At 40.3% G+C, this 19,980-nt stretch overlaps 1 protein-coding gene across 1 annotated transcript in view; it reads left to right on the top strand.

Annotated features, from left to right (window-relative positions):
- The first annotated feature begins 5,916 nt into the window (after positions 1 to 5,916).
- Positions 5,917 to 19,980, top strand: part of RNF13 (ring finger protein 13) — a 112,829-nt gene continuing 98,765 nt past the window's right edge. The window contains exon 1 of the mRNA XM_043474040.1: positions 5,917 to 6,064. The gene's annotated coding sequence lies outside the window, so the exon portion shown is untranslated. The remainder of the gene's footprint in view (positions 6,065 to 19,980) is intronic.

Genomic DNA, 19,980 nt, shown 5'->3' with positions numbered 1-19,980 from the left:
ACTGCAAGGAGATCCAACCAGTCCATCCTAAAGGAGATCAGTCCTGGTTGTTCATTGGAAGGACTGATGCTGAAGCTGAAACTCCAATACTTTGGCCACCTCATGCGAAGAGCTGACTCATTGGAAAAGACCCTGATGCTGGGAGGGATTGGGGGCAGGAAGAGAAGAGGATGACAGAGGATGAGATGGTTGGATGGCATCACTGACTCAATGGACATGGGTTTGGGTAAACCCCCGGAGTTGGTGATGGACAGGGAGGCCTGGCGTGCTGCGGTTCATGGGGTTGCAAAGAGTCGGACACAACTGAGCAACTGAACTGAACTGAACTGAAGGACTTCGCTGGTGGTCCACTGGTTAAGACTGCAAGCTTCCACTGCTGTGGGTGCAGGTCTGATCCCTAGTCAGGGAGTTAAGATCCCACACGCTGCATGTCTACAAGCTCATTTGCTTCAGTCATGTCCAACTCAGTAGCCCACCAGGCTCCTCTGTCCATGAGATTCACCAGGCAAGAATACTGGGGTGGGTTGCCATGCCCTCCTCCAGGGGAATCTTCCAGTCCCAGGGACTGAACCCACTTCTCCTGCATGTTCTGTACTGCAGGCAGATTCTTTACCCATTGAGCCACCTGGGAAGCCCCATATGCTGTGTATCAGAGCCAGAAAAAAGAAGAAAGGCTAAAAAAAGCAATCAATTCTAGCCATTCTCATATACTGTCTGTCTTTTTTTCCCATTAACTGGTTATTACTACTATTTAACATGGTGGTGGTGTAGTCGCTAAGTTGTGTCCAACTTTTGCAGCCCCATGGACTGTATCCTGCCAGGCTCCCTTGTCCATGGGATTTTTCAAGCAAGAATACTGGAGAGGGTTGCCATTTCCTTCTCCAGGGGATCTTCCCAACCCAGGGATTGAACCCAGGTCTCCTGAACTGCAGGCAAATTCTTTACCAACTGAGCCACAAGGGAAGACACTATCTAACATACCTAGTGCTTTAATTTAATCATCTGAAGACATGCACGTGTAATTCAGCCGTTCCCCCACATCTTTATTTTTGGAAATGAACAAACTGAAGGCTGATGCATTTCATTGCATTGCCAAGTTGATAAGATTTAGCCACAATCACGATGGAAGCTGGGAGAATTTCCAGATTATAGAGCTCGTCACCAGATGCTAAGCCTCTATCAAGGAAGTGAAATTGTGTGATTGATGGCTGGAATAAATTCATGCATGAAACAGGAAATAACAAGCAGTGAACAGAAAAGAAATCTACAATCGGGAAAACAAGCAGTATTGGAGGAAATAGCAATTATATAACAGCGTATTGTCAACTGAAACAGAACAAACTGTAGGCTAATTAAAGTACTGTCTAAGTACCATTGTGTTAGTTGGAGTGTTTTATATCATTACAGAATTTTAAATTAAATTCTAACTTTAACTGCTGCCCCATTTAGTATCATGCTTGTGTCTCCCGTTCTGCTGGCTCATGGTGTTGTTTTGTCTCCTGTTCTGTGTCTAAATTGTGGAGAAAACTTTGACATTTTCATGCAAGTTCCACAGATGAGGACAGTGCTATCTCAGATCTGTGTTCTCATCTTTTCTGTTGTATTTTCTCTTCTGTAGAGTATCCTTCTCTGCCTTAAAAATGTATTTGATCTTGCAATTTGCAAAATAGTGGCAGGGGAGGGGAGAATTTATGAAATATGAGGCTTCAGGGGCTGACCATGAAGTCTCCAATATCCACTCTTCTTTCCTGAGTCTAAGGAAAATAATCAGTGCATGAATTGAGGATTTCACTGAAAGGGTTCCATATGGAAAGAACTGGGGGACATGAGCCAAGGAGTCTCAGAACATAGCACGGAGATGGCTACCTGCTCAACTTACTCTAGGTGCTAGCCCCAAATATGCGTTTAGTTGTTTTTTTAAAGCACTGCCAAGGAGGCTGCCTGTGAACCATCTCATACACTCCCGTGTATTTAATACTACTTTTACAACGAAGATTCCTAAATTTATATCTGCTGTTATTATCCCCCACTTGACATTCAGATGCCTCCTGGACATCTCCATTTAGATATCTCGGTCTTAACATATACAAAAACGAACGTGTGCTTTTTCCTCTCCGATTTTTCCTCTCCATCACCCAGTTTTCTCTGTGTCATAAATGGTACCACCTGTCACGCAGCTGCTCACATCAGAAACCTGGCTGTCGTGGTCTTTCCTTTTTCTCTCAGCTTCCACACCCATCATCAAATCCTCATCATTTAAACTCCAAAATGCATCTTCACTCTGACTTCTTTCCATCTCTACTGCCACAGCTTTGGTCCTGCCCATTGTTTGCTTCTTGTATTATTGCAGCAACCCCCTGACTGGCCTTCTTGTTTTCACTCAAGTCTTTCTTCAGTCTGTTTCCTACACAGTTGCAGGGTGGTTCTCTTGAAATGCAAATTAGATCATGTCATTTCTTGGCTTGAAATTCCTAATTGCCTTAACGATAGAACTGGAACCTTTTGAGAATTCCCTGGCAGTCCAGTGGTTACGACTTGGCACTTTCACGGCCTTAGATCCGGGTTCAATCCCTGGCTGGGGAGCTAAGATCCTGCAAGATGCAGGGTGTGGTCGACTCTCCCTCCCCCTGCAAACAAACAAACAAAAGACAACGACTGAAAACCTGGGACCTTTATTACGCTCTATAGACCTCCACATCAGTGATTTTCAAATGTAAGCATTTTAAAGAATCACTTGCAGTTAAAACACAGATCCCTAGGCCTGACCCCCAGAAAAATCTTATTCTCTGCCTGGGCCTGAGAACTGAGATTTCTAACAGATTCCCAGATGAGGCTAATTTGGCTAGTCGAGAAGCTGGCCTTGAATAGTAGTATCCAATTAAACCTCTTCTCTTACCTCCCATCCCTTCCTTCACTATATTCCAGCCCCAATGGCTCCCTTACCCTCAGTTATGCTAGACTTGCCCCAGCCTCAGGGCCTTTGAATATGCTTTCTAGGTGCCCTTATTAGCATTTATTCTATCTTTTTCTGATGACATCATCCCAGTTTCCTTACTTCTCTCCTGTGGTGTGTGATCTCATGAAGCACTTAATTAAAGCATCAAGGGATGAACATGTGCCACAGGAGAAGCCAGTGGAAAACACCCTCACTGGAATTTGAATTGTGAGCAGAATGATGAAAATGGCTGGAGTAGTATTGCCAGGATGACAATATTGATCCAGTGGGGCAACTGGAGCCACTGGTTATTGATCTTTACAAGACTGTACTTCAGGCATCCCTTTAATCCTCTAAGTATTGTCACATTCTTCAAGTAAATTGACTTTTTTAACTTAAATTGGTTAGAATTGGTTCCTGTGAAGTTTTGCTCTTTAAATTTTGACTTAAGTCAGCTTTTCAGAAAGTTTCTTTGACAATTTTGTACACTATAGGTCCCTCCTTTACTTCTCAAATGATTGTTTTGCATATATTAAGATAAACTTTTCAGTTTAAATATGTTAATGTGGTGAATGGTGCCAATCAATTTTATGATGTTATCTTAAATTCAACATTGTTTGGTCATAGTATTTATTTTTAAAGCTTTGCTAGTTTTAGTTTACTAATGTTTTATTTGGGATTTTAGCAATATTCATTCAAAGTGAGATTGGCTTATGATTTTTCTTTACCTGTATTATCTTTGTTCAGTTTATTTAAAAGGGGGATTTATTTATTATAATTTTATTTGTTTATTTTTGGTTGTGCTGGGTCTCCATTGCTGCATGGGTTTTTCTCTAGTTGCAGTGAGCAGAGGCTACTCTTGATTTGCGATGCACGGGCTAATTTCAGTTGTTTCTTTCCTAGAGCAGGGGCTCTAGAGTGCAGGCTTCAGTAGTTGTGGGGCACAGGCTTGGTGACCTCGTGGCATATGGACTCTTCCCAGATCAGGGATTGAGCCCATGTCTCCTGCATTGATAGGCGGATTCTCTACCACTGAGTCACCAGGGAAGCCCCTGCCCTCATTTTTAAACGATGGCTTAACTTGACACAGCAAATTCTAGGTTGACAATTGTAACTATTTATTTTAGTATTTGAGGATATTATTTCACTGACTCCTGGTTTCTTGTGTGCCTGTTGAGAAGCCAGCTGCCATTCCTTTGCAGTTCATTTTTCTTTCTATTTAAGAATGTCTTTTTTTTTTTCTTTAAATTTCCCCACAATGAACCTAGTTATGAATTTATTTTGTGCTTCTTTAGGGGAACCTAGGTAGGAATTGTTGTGTCAGAGAAAATATTACTTTCCAGCCTTTTCAGATAATGCCAGATTGTTTCCTAAAATGACTGTCTTGATTCATATTCCTGAATTCTTACATTTAAGGAATGAACAAAGCTATTCTTTTTAACCTGTAAAATGTGGACATTATTATTTTTTACTTTTCTTGATGTCATGAAAGGAATCCCTGATTTAATATAAAACCAGACTGAGATAATTTGATGATAAAATGCTTACAGGGATATTCTAACTATACTTAAACCTATTACACTAGCCTTCATAATAATATTCCCGATTCTGACTTTTCCTTGTGACTTTCTTAAAAGCAGGACTGTTTATTAAGTATTGAATGTCTTTACAACTGATGAGAATCTAAGAATATATAGAATGTATAGTCAGAGATACACTGAAGAGGAAAGTACCTTTGATGACCTTTATTTATTTTATTGTAACTTGATTTAGACTTCTTTGTATTTAAATTTTGAGTGGGTAATACTCAAAAGGTACAAAAGTTGAAAGGCACAAAAGGATACACAACAGGGAGTCCTCCTGTTCCTCATGTCTCCCCAGAGTAATCCAAGTAACAAGTTGCAGCCAAGGGTATTCTGCAGCTGCTCCAGGTAATAACTCCCTCTCGGCCCTCCTTTTTCTAAAAGTGAGGTTGAAGGAAGTGAAGCCTGTCACTTGCTCTTAAAGGCGCCTTATTTTGAAGCAGCAGCAGAGCCAGAATCTAGTTCCTGGCATTCTAGATCATAACTCTTTGCGATCCTTGCAGTAAGCCCACATTGCCTCTCTGCAGTGTCTAGTTGTTAACTGGCTCATCAGCGTGAATGCTGGATGTTTCAATCCGGATAATTCAAGTTTAAAAGTAGCTTGGTTTAAAACCGGAGTACTTGGGGCAAGGAAGTCTTATCAGAAGGCAACATTTTTGTTGTTGTTGTTCATTAAAGGAAAGAAGGGTTTTAAAGGGCTGACCTAGGGTTTAATCACACGGTTTGACTTTTGCTGAGTCTCGGGGATGGCGCGTGTCAGACCCAAAGCGCAGACGTCAGCACGGCTTCCACTCTGGCATCGGGGGACTAGTGTTCAGCCCTAGGCCTTCTCGCTCCTCTAACAGGGCGACTGAGACTCTAAGGCGCTGGCCTTGGTTCCATCCTTCTAGATCTCGGTCTGGACGCGGTGCAGAAGGGATAAGGCCCCACTGGTCGGATGAGTGCGGCACAGGAAAGAGTCGCGACGGTTCCAGAGCAGGCCCGCCCTGGGGGAGCCCGCCAGAGGATCTCGGGCTGCTTCGGGCCAAACAGCCCGAGCGGACTAGGCCAGCCAGCTCTGGCCGCTCGGTCCGATCCGCTCCTGACCCACGGCCTCCACTCCTGGGGGGGACGCGGCAGGATTCCACAGCCAATCCCCTCGGCGATCCTACCCTTTGCCCCGCCAAAAGCAGATCCTCCAGCCTCGCTCCACAAGCAGCCCCACCCTGCCCTGCCCTTCCAATCCAGAGAGGAACGGTCACGAGGCCAAGAACGCGACTCCGCGCACTAGGCATCCCTCCGCGCTGGACCAAGCGAAGCAGCTAGACTCGGCGAGAGTGGGAAGGAGCCTTAGCGAGCAGTTCTACGGCCCAATGGCTTTCTTCTACCTCCGGGTGCGGGCCAATGAGGCGTGAGGGGCGGGACTTCCGCCTCGCCTTCGGTGTTGTCGTCCGCGCTCCGACTCGGCTGTGGGGGTCGGTGCGGAGATCCAGTCATGAAGTCGGGGTAGAGACTTCTGCAGCGACGCGGCTGGCGTGCCTGTTTGTGTGGCAGGGTCAGCTTCCAGGTAAGAGCCTCTCCTGCGTCTCGACGGCCGGACGGCAGGTTTCCCCCCGTGGGGCCTGCCGGGGAGAACACACCCCCTCGCCCGCCCTGAAGCTCCGGGGCGGCCCCGCCGCCGTGCTCTTGGCTGCTCCTCAGGCTGGGTGCGGAGGAAATTATAGTTTAGTTTTGTTTTGCAGAAGGTAAAATAAAAAACCCTGCGCTCAGAGGCCGAGTCTCCCTTGCATTCCTGCGCCATGAGTTTGTATCTAAAGTTGTTGGGTTATCTGTTTTGCTTCTTGCATTCCGCTCTTGAGGTGTCTTGAGCCTGGGGACCTCTCCGGAAGTCGTCTCTTTCCGGGCGTCCCCCGGCGAAGTCGCTTGAATTTAGTTGTGGGAAGGCTTTAGTCTTTGGGGAAAAAAGAGGGCAGTCGCCTCTTGGCTTTCTAACCTTCCTGCCACCCCCACCCCCCACCCCGGAAGCTAGATAGAAGGTGGGACGTGATTCTGCTAGGGACAGATAGCCACGTCCCTGCCCCCTAAAGTTGGCAGCTCTGCCGGGACGCTTATTGAGTGGACCCGCGCTGATGAAAGGACTTTATCTCAGAGAGGGAGTGGGCAAACACCGAAGCCAAGCGATCCCAGAAGCACTCGTGCGTATTTGGTGGCAGTCACTGAGTGTTCCCCGTCAGCTTTTGGGTAAATTCCTCTATTTTGTCCTAATCTGGCAATAGTAGATTTCCAAAACCATCGTTTCATCTTCAGTTTCAGCACCGTGGGCAGCTGCTTAGGTTCTTTGTTGTTACCCCAAACTAGCCTGACAAGTGTTCCTCAGTGATGCTGCAGGAACAGGGAAAACTCATGCATTCCTTTCCACAATGATCTGTTGTTCTCCAAGGAGAACATCTGCAGTATTTGATACAATGTAAATAAATAAGATGGGTGTGCTGTCGGAGAGTTCTAGTTAGAGATACATCAATGCAGGGTTTAAGGAAGGGCTTTCAAGGATTTAATCTTATTAGGGTTACATTTTAATGGGTCTATGAGATTAGCTTCATTTTGGAGTAACAAAACTGGGCTGTAGTAGCAGGTTTTTTGTTTGTTTTTGTTTTTTTGATTGAACAGCATGTGGGATCTTAGTTCCCCGACTCTGGTAGCAGTTTAAAAGAACTTTAAATAGTAGATAAGAAATGTAGTGGGCGTCTCTGGTGACTCAGTGGTAAAGAATCCGCCTGCCAATGAAGGAATCACGGGTTCGATCCCTGGATGGGGAAGATCCCCTGGAGGAGGAAATGGCAACCCACTCCAGTATTCTTGCCTGGGAAATCCCATGGACAGAGGAGCCTGGCGGGCTACAGTCCGTGGGGTCGCAACGAGTCAGGTGAGACTGAACAACAGTAACAAAGAAGTGTACTGCAGGGCTCATGGGAATTTTGAAATCAATTTAGTGCATTGACATTAATGTTAGAAAAAAACAAAAAAATAGCATAGGACATCCTATGGAGTAAGAGTAAATATTATTTCATGAAACTTTTGTTTCAGGTTTTAAATAATCTGTGAGTGTGAAGAGGAAGATGTAAATGTATACTGTATTATTGTGGATTGTGGCAAAACACTGGATCCCAAATTTGGGAGTCAGACTGGGTTCAGCCTTCAGCTCTGCCATTTACTAATTCTGTGACATTATCTGTGAATAAGGGAAGGATTATAAGAATTAGTTGATATAAAATATGTCTGTTACATAGTCAAGTCTCAAAGTAGCTGTTTTTGTTGTTATTATTTTTTGGAAATGTTTGCTAGAAGCCCAGTAAATTCTTTCTGTAAGGAACGACAACTACTGTTTTAATAATATATATTTTTTACCCTTGCCTTTATTTGAAGCCAGCAGCTTCATGTCTCCATGTATAACAGTAAATGATGTGGACAAAAATCTTAATTTGCAGGGTTTTAAAGCTCATTTCTTGCAGGCATTTGGCAGGGACCTAACTGTTACTGCATTCAGCACCCTTCCTTTGATGTTTCTCTGCATCCCAGAGTAACAGATTTATCAAAAGTTTTCCAGGCACTAATTTTAGCAAAGTAAGGGCAGGACTTAGGATATGATAGGTTTGTGTCTTTGAACTGAATTGGATAGGAAGGCATTTTATGTTTTATAGTTTTTGCCATAAGGATATGTGAAATGGCATGGTCAGATATCATGGTGTGCTGATTTCATGTTGGTATGACCTAAAAATGGTTGACGTTTAAGTAAAAAGTGTGGTTTTGGACATTTTGAAATCTGGGAATGTTTAGCAGATGTCAAAATGAGTTTGGATCAAAGCAGTGTTTTGTCCCATTTGACATGTCACTGCCATATGGTATTGCATATGGTAATTTCACATGACATACAAAAGGAAGAGACTGAGCATTGTCCGTTTTTTCAAAACAAGAAACGGAATTAATAGACATTTCTTTTCATTAGATCGTGGTGGATAATCATTGTTTCAAAATTCATGTTTTCTGCAAATATTTATTGAACACCTATCAAAAATACTGGTTCCCACAATCCTTTTACGTTACATAAAAGCTAATTTAGGAACAATGAGAACATATAATCAGTATTGTTAGTTTACATATCGTAGTACATAGGTAACAATCACAGTTGTAATAGCTAACATTGTTTACTACAGGCAGACAATTCTAAGCACTTAATATTTGTGATTCTCTTTTTATAAATAGGGAAATGAAGGCATCGAAAATACATAACTTTCTGAGTTCACACAGGTTGTTAGTGGAGTAACTGAAATTTGAATCTAGGCATTCTGATTATGAAGCCTGTCTTGTATAATGTTTTATTAAAAAATACAGAATGCTGTGGAGTTATTTTGGATTCTTGCTTATTTGGATGGCTTTGGGTAAGCTCTTTTGACCCTTGGTTTCCTCAGCTCCTTCCTCAAAAATATATTACTAAGCCATTATGTTTTTGTGGGGTAAGGATAATTTGTAAAGCTCTAGACAAGAGTATGTGTTCGATAAATCATGTGCCTCAGCCTTTTCCTTTCATATTGAGGATGTGGCCATTTGAAAGATTGTTAGCAACTGGAGGAGGATGATAGAAGAAAGAATTTCACCTAAGGACACTGCTGAATCAGAGGTATAGAAGTGGGAAAGCAGAGAACATTTGCCAAGGTAGTATGTTTAAGGAACAGGCTGGTATAAAGATAGATGGATAGAGTTTACAGGAATCCTTAAAGGAACCAGGTTAAGGATTTTGTACATGATTCTTGGTTGAGAAGAATCCCTCTTTATAGATACTAATCTGGAACAAAGTCCATCGAAGGAGTGGAATTACAGTGGTTGAGGCAGGAAGTGATGATGGTGGGATTGTTGTGAAGGGTTTAGATTGAGAATGTTAAGTGACCCTGGGAACCAACAGAAGTATGGGCCTTATTTTGGGGATGGTATTATGATGAAGAACAGATGGTGGTGGTGGAAGGGGATTTAGGAGAAGAATTCATGATACAGTCTTTGGCTGTGGAGCTGAGGATTAGTTCAGATGTTTGGAAATGTAAAATGGAACCTGGAAGCCCTGTGTACTCCATAAAAAGAGTAGAGACCAGTTGCTCACCTTGTGAGGAAGTGGTCTAAAGCCACAGTCCCCCTGTGGGTCAGTTTCGCAAGAGGGATGTGACTCCAGAAGACTCTCAGAAATGCAGATTTCTCACTTGATAGAGTTCTACCCACTGTTTTTCCCTGTAATGTTGTTTTGTGTCCAGGGAGGATAGGGGTAAGGTAGTGGGGAGGGAAAATTTTGGAAAATTAGCAAGGCTCTCATTTATTATTTCAAAAGAGAGCCAAGAAATTGAAGACTAGGGATTCTCACATTAAGAACTTGGAAAGATGATGTGATATAGTACCAGACACTTATAAACACATGTTGTATGTTACATTGTAACATCTCCAGATTTCTTATTTTGTGTCATCCCCTCTTTGTTACCCTGAATTGATTAAAAGCAAAACCTTTAAAATCAGAGAATCTATGTGCTTATTAAGGGTCAGCAATGAAGGAGGGGATCTAGAGAGAGTGTATTCTACTTACAGCCAAGACTGTGCGAGAAGCTCAGAGGATAAAAGGAGAAGGCCTCCTGGTGTGGTAGGAAGTCTAGCAATTCTGTGAATCCTTGAACCCATTCTCTGGCTTCAGTTTCCTCATTTTATAAGATGATGATGATGATAATACCAGTTCTGTCCTGTTGCAAGGAAGAAACATGCCTAGAGGCCCTTTATACTTCAAAACTGGAGAAGGAAGTGGCAACCCACTCTAGTACTCTTGCCTGGAGAATCCTGTGGACAGAGGAGCCTGGCGGGCTGCTGTCCATGGGGTTGCACAGAGTTGGACACAACTGAAGCAACTTAGCATGCATGCATGCATTGGAGAAGGAACTGGCAACCCACTCCAGTGTTCTTGCCTGGAGAATCCCAGGGACGGAGGAGCCTGGTGGGCTGCCTTCTATGGGGTCGCACAGAGTCGGACAGGACTGAAGCGACTTAGCAGCAGCAGCAGCATACTTTAAAAAGGGCGCAGATCTAAGTAGAATGGCCTGTGGTTTCCTTTCTTGGCAGATTTTCTAGAGTTTGGTACAATTCATTAGTGGCATGATACTAAATTAAGCAGTATAGTAATTTACTCATCTCTGAACTGTTTTCAGTTTTCTGTAATGCAAGGCCCAAGTAACTGGCCAATCAAATAAAAAATTGGACATTAGGCATAAGCATTAAGACAAGGAAGGTTTGCATATTCTGTTATTCTATTGCTGGAAACATTACTTGGACTCCACTACTTATGAATTTTTCTATCACAGTCACTCACTCAACAAATATTGAGGTATTTTTTATGTCAGGCATTGTTCTAGGCATGCAGAGTATGTTAGTGAACCAAAAAAAAATGTTAAAAATAAAAAATCCTTGTCTTCATGGAGCTTATTTTAAAATAAGGTTAATTTTAACAGTTGAAAGTAATTAGATTTTTCTTGTATTCTGTGTTTAATATAAAATTATGATTCTGAACAGATAAAGTACAAGTACTATAGCAGATTGTAACTAATTTTGTAGAACACTTGAAAGGAAGGGACTGCATCATTCTGACTCATGCATGTCTCCCCATTTCCCCTTTTCCCAATGAAATGACTTTGATGTATTTAATGTTCAGCAAATGTAGGTACTCATTAAATATTTATGATGGGGAGAAGGAAGTTGTGTTAAGGCAAGGGCCAGATCTTAAAGATAGAGGAATCAGTTGAGCGTAACAAGTATTAAGGGCCCCATGTGTTCACTAGATTGAAAGTACAGAGAAAGAGAAGGGTGCTGAAAATTGCATTGCCTGGCTTATGCAGAAGTACAGTTATATTGTAGCTGAAAGCATCACCATTAAAGGAATTTGGGTATCTGGGTGTTCCCCAACTTGCCCAATAAGTAGCTCGGTGACTTTGCATAAATAACTTGACCTCTCAGTTCATTTCCTCATTTGTAAAATGAAGTAATTTGAATTTTCCAGTTAAAAAAGTCAGCTTTTAAGACTTACAAAATGTCTTTTATCATTTCACTTTACTAGTATAGATAAAGCGGAGCCGATCATGAGCTTCCATTGAATAATAATCAGACTGAATTTATGCTTTTAGTTAACAAACTAGATGTTTAAAAAAGATGTCTACAAAATTAATGCTACCTATTTGATGTTATTTACTAAGAAGACTACAACATTGTAATTTTAAAAAACAAGGCAAAATATAGCCTAACATGTAGGTTCCCCTTTTGCCATTATGAAGGAAAAATAAGCCATAATATTTTAGACCCCAGTAAAGGATGTTACTAGTTGTTCATACTTTACTTTTACAACAGTCTCTGATTACTGTGCTAGGTGCTAAGTATCTCAAATCTGAAACCGCATAGTTCCTAACTTCAAGGGGTGATGAGCAAGTTAAATGTTTCCTTACACCGAGGTGGCCTGGAGAAGGCACGTAATGAGAGGCTGAGAGAAGAGAAAGTTCAGGTAGTTAGCGGTTAGAGGAGACTGAGTAGGAATGGCAAGGGACAAAACTGGAGCAGTTCATGAACTTTTTAGTTTTCAACTTTATTCTAAAAGTTGTTTAATCTATTAAGGAATTTTAGGCAGGGAGTAATGTGATCAGGCATCTTTATATCTATCTTTATATACCTTTTAAGAGAATGATCCTTGGGGAAGATATTTATCTTGCTTCCAGTTATTTCAGTGGTATAAATCCTATTTGAGGAACTCTGTCTTTTATTCGGGTTTCCCTTGTGGCTCAGCTGGTAGAGAATCTGCCTGCAATGGGGGAGGCCTGGGTTTAATCCCTGGGTTGGGAAGATCCCCTGGAGAAGGGAAAGGCTAACCATTCCAGTATTCTGGCCTGGAGAATCCCATGAGTTGGACACGACAGCGAGTCTTTTATTCGGAGCAACAGTGTTGTGTGGTTTTAGGGTATCAGTAACCTTGAAATATTTGGACATTAAAACTTATTTATGTCCATAGCCACATTAATGTAAATTGAGAAGACGGCTGAAAATGAAAGGTATTCTGCTTACTGAAATGAGAGAGCTTCTGGTCAGGTAAGAATTTGACTTAGGGTTATTTCTAAGGGGCTAAAAAAATTTGTCGAAGTTAGATTGAATATGACTCTAGTTTGGGCTCATTTTTTAATGATCAGGATATCCAGTTAAACTTTTAGAGGGAATGAATCTTCAGGGAAAAATAATCCCACCTGATGATAGGTAAATATTTCTAAATCAAGTCATAAGAGAGTAGAAGTTGAATTTCTGCTTTGCTTAGGTGTAAAACATCTCATTAAATATTGAAGAATAATTTGTCTAATCACTGTCCTTGTAATTTACATATTTGACCTTCAAAAAAGAAAAATTGTGCTTCTAAGTTATACATTATATAACAAGTATTTTAAATATTAATTGCTTAACATTTTTTGAGGTGAAGTTCATACAACATAAAATTAATAATTTTAAAGTTAATAATTGGGTGGTACTTAGCAAATCACAGTATTGTACAACCACCACTCTCTATCTAACATTTTTATCACTAGAAATTAAAACCTTGTACCCATTCTCTGCTGCCGCCAGCCCCTGGCGGCACCAGTTTGCTTTCTGTCTCTATGGATTTACTGGAGATCTCATTTATTCTGGGAATCTTATATAAATAGAGCCATACAATATGTGACCTCTAGTGTCTGACTTCTTTCACTTAGCATAATGTTTTCAAGGTTCTGCAAGGTTGTTGCAAGCTACATTGCTGTATGTATGAATCTTTCCTTTTTACAGCTTAATTATTTTATTGTATATATACAGCATCTACTGAAGGATGTTTGGGTTCTTCGCATCTTTTGACTATTGTGAATATTGTTGCCATGAACATTCATTTACAACAGTTTGAGAACTAGTTTTCATTTATTTTGGATAAATGTAAGGAATGGAATTGCTGGATCATATGGTAATCTTATGTTTACCTTTTGAGGTCTTGCCAAACTATTTTCCACAGTGACTGAACCATTTTACATTCCTACCAGAAACATATGAGGGTTCCAGTTTCTCTTCATTGTCACCAACACTTGTTCTTACTCAGTTAAAAAAAAAATTAGTGCTATTGCTACCCATTTGAATGCAGAGTTCCAAAGAATAGCAAGGAAAGATAAGAAAGCCTTCCTCAGTGATCAATGCAAAGAAATAGAGGAAAACAATAGAATGGGAAAGACAGGAGATCTCTTCAAGAAAATTAGAGACACCAAAGGGAACATTTCATGCAAAGATGGGCTCAATAAAGGACAGAAATGGTATGGACCTAACAGAAGCAGAAGATATTAAGAAGAGGTGGCAAGAATACACAGAAAAACTGTACAAAAAAGATCTTCACGACCCAGATAATCACAATGGTGTGACCACTCACCTAGAGCCAGACATCCTGGAATGTGAAGTCAAGTGGGCCTTAGGAGGCATCACTGCGAACAAAGCTAGTGGAGGTGATGGAATTCCAGTTGAGCTATTTCAAATCCTAAAAGATGATGCTGTAAAAGTGCTGCACTCGACATGCCAGCAAATTTGGAAAATTCAGCAGTGGCTACAGGACTGGAAAAGCTCAGTTTTCATTCCAGTCTGTAAGAGGCAATGCCAAAGAATGCTCAAACTGCTGCACAATTGCACTCATCTCACATGCTAGTAAAGTAATGCTCAAAATTCTCCAAGCCAGACTTCAACAATACATGAACCATGAACTTCCAGATGTTCAAGCTGGTTTTAGAAAAGGCAGAGGAACCAGAGATCAAATTGCCAACATCCGCTGGATCATAGAAAAAGCAAGAGAATTGCAGAAAAACATCTATTTCTGCTTTATTGACTATGCCAAAGCCTTTGACTGTGTGGATCACAATAAACTGGAAAATTCTGAAAGAGATGGGAATACCAAATGACCTGCCTCTTGAGAAACCTGTATGCAGGTCAGGAAGCAACAGTTAGAACTGGACATGGAACAACAGCCTGGTTCCTAATAGGAAAAGGAGTACATCAAGGCTGTATATTGTCACCCTGCTTATTTAACTTATATGCTTATTTAACTTATTACATCATGAGAAACGCTGGTCTGGAGGAAGCACAGGCTGGAAGAAATATGAATAACCTCAGATATGCAGATAACACCACTCTGTGGCAGAAAGTGAAGAAGAACTAAAGAGCCTATTGATGAAAGTGAAAGAAGAGAGTGAAAAAATTGGCTTCAAACTCAACATTCAGAAAACTAAGATCATGGCATCCGGTCCCATCACTTCATGGCAAATAGATGGGGAAATGGTGGAAACAGTGACAGCCTTTATTTTCTTGGGCTGCAAAATCACTGCACATGGTGATTGCGACCATGAAATAAAAGATGCTTACTCCTTGGAAAGAAAGTTATGACCAAACTAGACAGCATGTTACAAAGCAGAGACATTACTTTGCCAACAAAGGTCTGTCTAGTCAAGGCTATGGTTTTTCCAGTAGTCATGGATCGATGTGAGAGTTGGACTATAAAGAAAGCTGAGCGCTGAAGAATTGATGCTTTAGAACTGTGATGTTGGAGAAGACTCTTGGGAGTCCCTTGGACTGCAAGGAGATCCAACCAGTCCATCCTAAAAGAGATCAGTCCTGGGTGTTCATTGGAAGGACTGATGCTGAAGCTGAAACTCCAATACTTTGGCCAACTGATGCAAAAAACTGACTCATTGGAAAATCCCCTGATGCTGGGAAAGATTGAAGGCAGAAGGAAAAGGGGTCGACAGAAGATGAGATGGTTGGATGGCATCACCGACTCGATGGACATGGGTTTGAGTAAACTCCGAGAGTTGGTGATGGACAGGGAGGCCTAGCGTGCTGTGGTTCATGGGGTCGCAAAGAGTCGGAGTTGACTGAGCGACTGAACTGAACTGATTGCCATCTGTGTGAATGTGATGTGATATCTCACTGTGGTTTTGATTCACATTTCCCTAGTGACTGATGACGTTGAGCATCTTTTTATGGGCTTGTTTGGCCATTTGTGTATCTTCTTTGGAGAAATGTCTATTCTAATTTTTTGCCCAGGTATTAGTTGGATTGTTTTTTTATTATTGAGTTATGTTCTATGTATTCTGAATACTAGATTCTTATCAGATGTATGATTTGCAAGTATTTTCTTCCCATTTTGTGTGTTGTCTTTTCATTTTCTTATTACTATCCTTTGACGCATAAAAGTTTTAAATTTTGATCAAGCTCAATTTATTTTTGTTTATTATACTTTTGGTGGCATATTTAAGAATCCATTGTGGAATCCAAGATCATGGAGATTTACTCCTTTATTTTCTTCTAAGAGTTTTATCATTTTTGCTCTTACATTTAGGTCATTTAATTGAGTTAAATTTTGGATATTGTGAATTTAGGGGTACAGCTTCATTGTTTTGCATGTGACTCTCCAATTGTTCCAATACCAATTGTTGAAGAAAGTATTATTTCCTTGTTGAATGATCTTGGCACCTTTATTGCCAATCAGTTTGGCCATAGAAGTATGGATTTATTTTTGGACTCTAAATTCTGTTCCTTTGGTCTATATGTCTATCCTTATGCCCATACTACATTGTTTTGATTATGGCTTTATAGTAAGATTTTAAAATTGGGAAGTGTGAGTCCTGTAGCTTTGTACTTCTTTTTCAAATTTATTTTGGACTATTCAGGGCCCCTTGTGGTTTCATATGAATTTGAGGACTGACTTAACCATTTCTGCATTAGAAAGGCTGTTGGAATTTTGGTAGGGAATGTATTAAATCTGTAGATTAGTTTGGGTAGTATTGCCATCTTAGCAATATGTAGCCTGTTTTTTGTTTTGGTTACACCATGTGGCTTGCAGGGTCTCATATCCCTCACCAGGGATTGAATGTGGACCACAGCAGTGAAAGCCTGGAATCCTAGCCACTGGGCCACCAGGGAACTCTTCAACAATATTTAGTCTTATAACACACGGGTTATCTTTCCATTTATTTAGGTCTTTATCATTCAGCAATGTTTTGTGGTTTTCTGTGTACAAGTCTTTCACTTCCTTATTAAATTTATTCCTGGGTATTTTATTCTTTCAGATAGCTTTATAAATGCAGTTGTTTTCTTAATTCATTTTTGGATTATTCATTGCTCATATATAGCAGCATGACTGATTTTTGTGTGTAGCATTAATTTCTTTTATTTTTTATTTTTCTTTTATTTTTTTTTTTCCATTTATTTTTATTAGTTGGAGGCTAATTACTTTACAGTATTGTAGTGGTTTTTGTCATACATTGACATGAATCAGCCATGGAGTTACATGTATTCCCCATCCCGATCCCCCCTCCCACCTCCCTCTCTACCCGATCCCTCTGGGTCTTCCCAGTGCACCAGGCCCTAGCACTTGTCTCATGCATCCAGCCTAGGCTGGTGATCTGTTTCACCCTAGATAATATACATGTTTCGATGCTGTTCTCTCGAAACATCCCACCCTCACCTTCTCCCACAGAGTCCAAAAGTCTGTTCTGTACATCTGTGTCTCTTTTTCTGTTTTGCATATAGGGTTATCATTACCATCTTTCTAAATTCCATATATATGTGTTAGTATACTGTAATGGTCTTTATCTTTCTGCTTACCTCACTTGTATAATGGGCTCCAGTTTCATCCATCTCATTAGAACTGATTCAAATGAATTCTTTTTAATGGCTGAGTAATATTCCCTGGTGTATATGTACCACAGCTTCCTTATCCATTCGTTTGCTGATGGGCATTTAGGTTGCTTCCATGTCCTGGCTATTATAAACAGTGCTGCGATGAACATTGGGGTGCACATGTCTCTTTCAGATCTGGTTTCCTTGGTGTGTATGCCCAGAAGTGGGATTGCTGGGTCATATGGCAGTTCTATTTCCAGTTTTTTAAGAAATCTCCACACGGTTCTCCATAGCGGCAGTACTAGTTTGCATTCCCACCAACAGTGTAAGAGGGTTCCCTTTTCTCCATACCCTCTCCAGCATTTATTGCTTGTAGACTTTTGGATAGCAGCCATCCTGACTGGCGTGTAATGGTACCTCATTGTGGTTTTGATTTGCATTTCTCTGATAATGAGTGATATTGAGCATCTTTTCATGTGTTTGTTAGCCACCTGTATGTCTTCCTTGGAGAAATGTCTGTTTAGTTCTTTGGCCCATTTTTTGATTGGGTCATTTATTTTTCTGGAATTGAGCTTCAGGAGTTGCTTGTATATTTTTGAGATTAATCCTTTGTTGCTTCGTTTGCTATTATTTTCTCCCAGTCTGAAGGCTATCTTTTCACCTTGCTTATAGTTTCCTTTGTTGTGCAAAAGCTTTCAAGTTTAATTAGGTCCCATTTGTTTATTTTTGCTTTTATTTCCAATATTCTGGGAGGTGGGTCATAGAGGATCCTGCTATGATTTATGTCAGAGAGTGTTTTGCCTATGTTCTTCTCCTCAAGGAGTTTTATAGTTTCTGGTCTTACATTTAGATCTTTAATCCATTTTGAGTTTATTTTTGTGTATGGTGTTAGAAAGTGTTCTAGTTTCATTCTTTTACAAGTGGTTGACCAGTTTTCCCAGCACCACCTGTTAAAGAGGTTGTCTCTTTTCCATTGTATATCCTTGTCTCCTTTGTCGAAGATAAGATGTCCATAGGTTCGTGGATTTATCTCTGGGCTTTCTATTCTGTTCCATTGATCTATATTTCTGTCTTTGTGCCGGTACCATACTGTCTTGATGACAATGGCTTTGTAGTAGAGCCTGAAGTCAGGCAGGTTGATTCCCCCAGTTCGATTCTTCTTTCTCAAGATTATTTTGGCTATTCGAGGTTTTTTGTATTTGCATACAAATTGTGAAATTATTTGTTCTAGTTCTGTGAAAAATACCATTGGTAGCTTGATAGGGATTGCATTGAATCTATAGATTGCTTTGGGTAGTATAGCCATTTTGACACTATTAATTCTTCCAATCCATGAACATGATATATTTCTCCATCTGTTTGTGTCCTCTTTGATTTCTTTCATCAGTGTTTTATAGTTTTCTATGTATAGGTCTTTTGTTTCTTTAGGTAGATATACTCCTAAGTATTTTATTCTTTTTGTTGCAATGGTGAATGGTATTGTTTCCTTAATTTCTCTTTCTGTTTTCTCATTGTTAGTGTATAGGAATGCAAGGGATTTCTGTGTGTTAATTTTATATCCTGCAACTTTACTATATTCATTGATTAGCTCTAGTAATTTTCTGGTAGAGTCTTTAGGGTTTTCTATGTAGAGGATCATGTCATCTGCAAAAAGCGAGAGTTTCACTTCTTCTTTTCCTATCTGGATTCTACTTCTTTTTTCTGCTCTGATTGCTGTGGCCAAAACTTCCAAAACTATGTTGAATAGTAGTGGTGAGAGTGGGCACCCTTGTCTTGTTCCTGATTTTAGGGGAAATGCTTTCAATTTTTCACCATTGAGGGTGATGCTTGCTGTGGGTTTGTCATATATAGCTTTAATTATGTTGAGGTATGTTCCTTCTATTCCTGCTTTCTGGAGAGTTTTAATCATAAATGGATGTTGAATTTTGTCAAAGGCTTTCTCTGCATCTGTTGAGATAATCATATGGTTTTTATCTTTCAATTTGTTAATGTGGTGTATTACATTGATTGATTTGTGGATATTAAAGAATCCTTGCATTCCTTGCCCACTTGGTCATGGTGTGTGATTTTTTTAATATGTTGTTGGATTCTGTTTGCTAGAATTTTGTTAAGGATTTTTGCATCTATGTTCATCAGTGATATTGGCCTGTAGTTTTCTTTTTTTGTGGCATCTTTGGTTTTGGAATTAGGGTGATGGTGGCCTCATAGAATGAGTTTCAAGTTTACCTTCTTCTGCAATTTTCTGGAAGAGTTTGAGTAAGATAGGTGTTAGCTCTTCTCTAAATTTTTGGTAGAATTCAGCTGTGAAGCCATCTGGTCCTGGGCTTTTGTTTGCTGGAAGATTTCTGATTACGGTTTCGATTTCCTTGCTTGTGATGGGTCTGTTAAGATCTTCTTTTTCTTTCTGGTTCAGTTTTGGAAAGTTATACTTTTCTAAGAATTTGTCCATTTCTTCCAAGTTGTCCATTTTATTGGCATAGAGCTGCTGGTAGTAGTCTCTTATGATCTTTTGTATTTCAGTGTTGTCTATTGTGATCTCTCCATTTTCATTTCTAATTTTGTTAATTTGGTTCTTCTCCCTTTGTTTCTTAATGAGAAGCCAGCTTTTAGCTTTGTTGATTTTTGCTATGGTCTCTTTAGTTTCTTTTGCATTTATTTCTGCCCTAATTTTTAAGATTTCTTTCCTTCTACTAACCCTGGGGTTCTTCATTTCTTCCTTCTCTAGTTGCTTTAGGTGTAGAGTTAAGTTATTTA

The sequence above is a fragment of the Cervus canadensis genome, chromosome 7 (assembly GCF_019320065.1).
Source record: "Cervus canadensis isolate Bull #8, Minnesota chromosome 7, ASM1932006v1, whole genome shotgun sequence".
Classification (NCBI taxonomy): domain Eukaryota; kingdom Metazoa; phylum Chordata; class Mammalia; order Artiodactyla; family Cervidae; genus Cervus; species Cervus canadensis.
The sequence above is the reverse complement of the archived record's forward strand: the minus strand, read 5'-3'. Positions and strand labels throughout refer to the sequence as shown.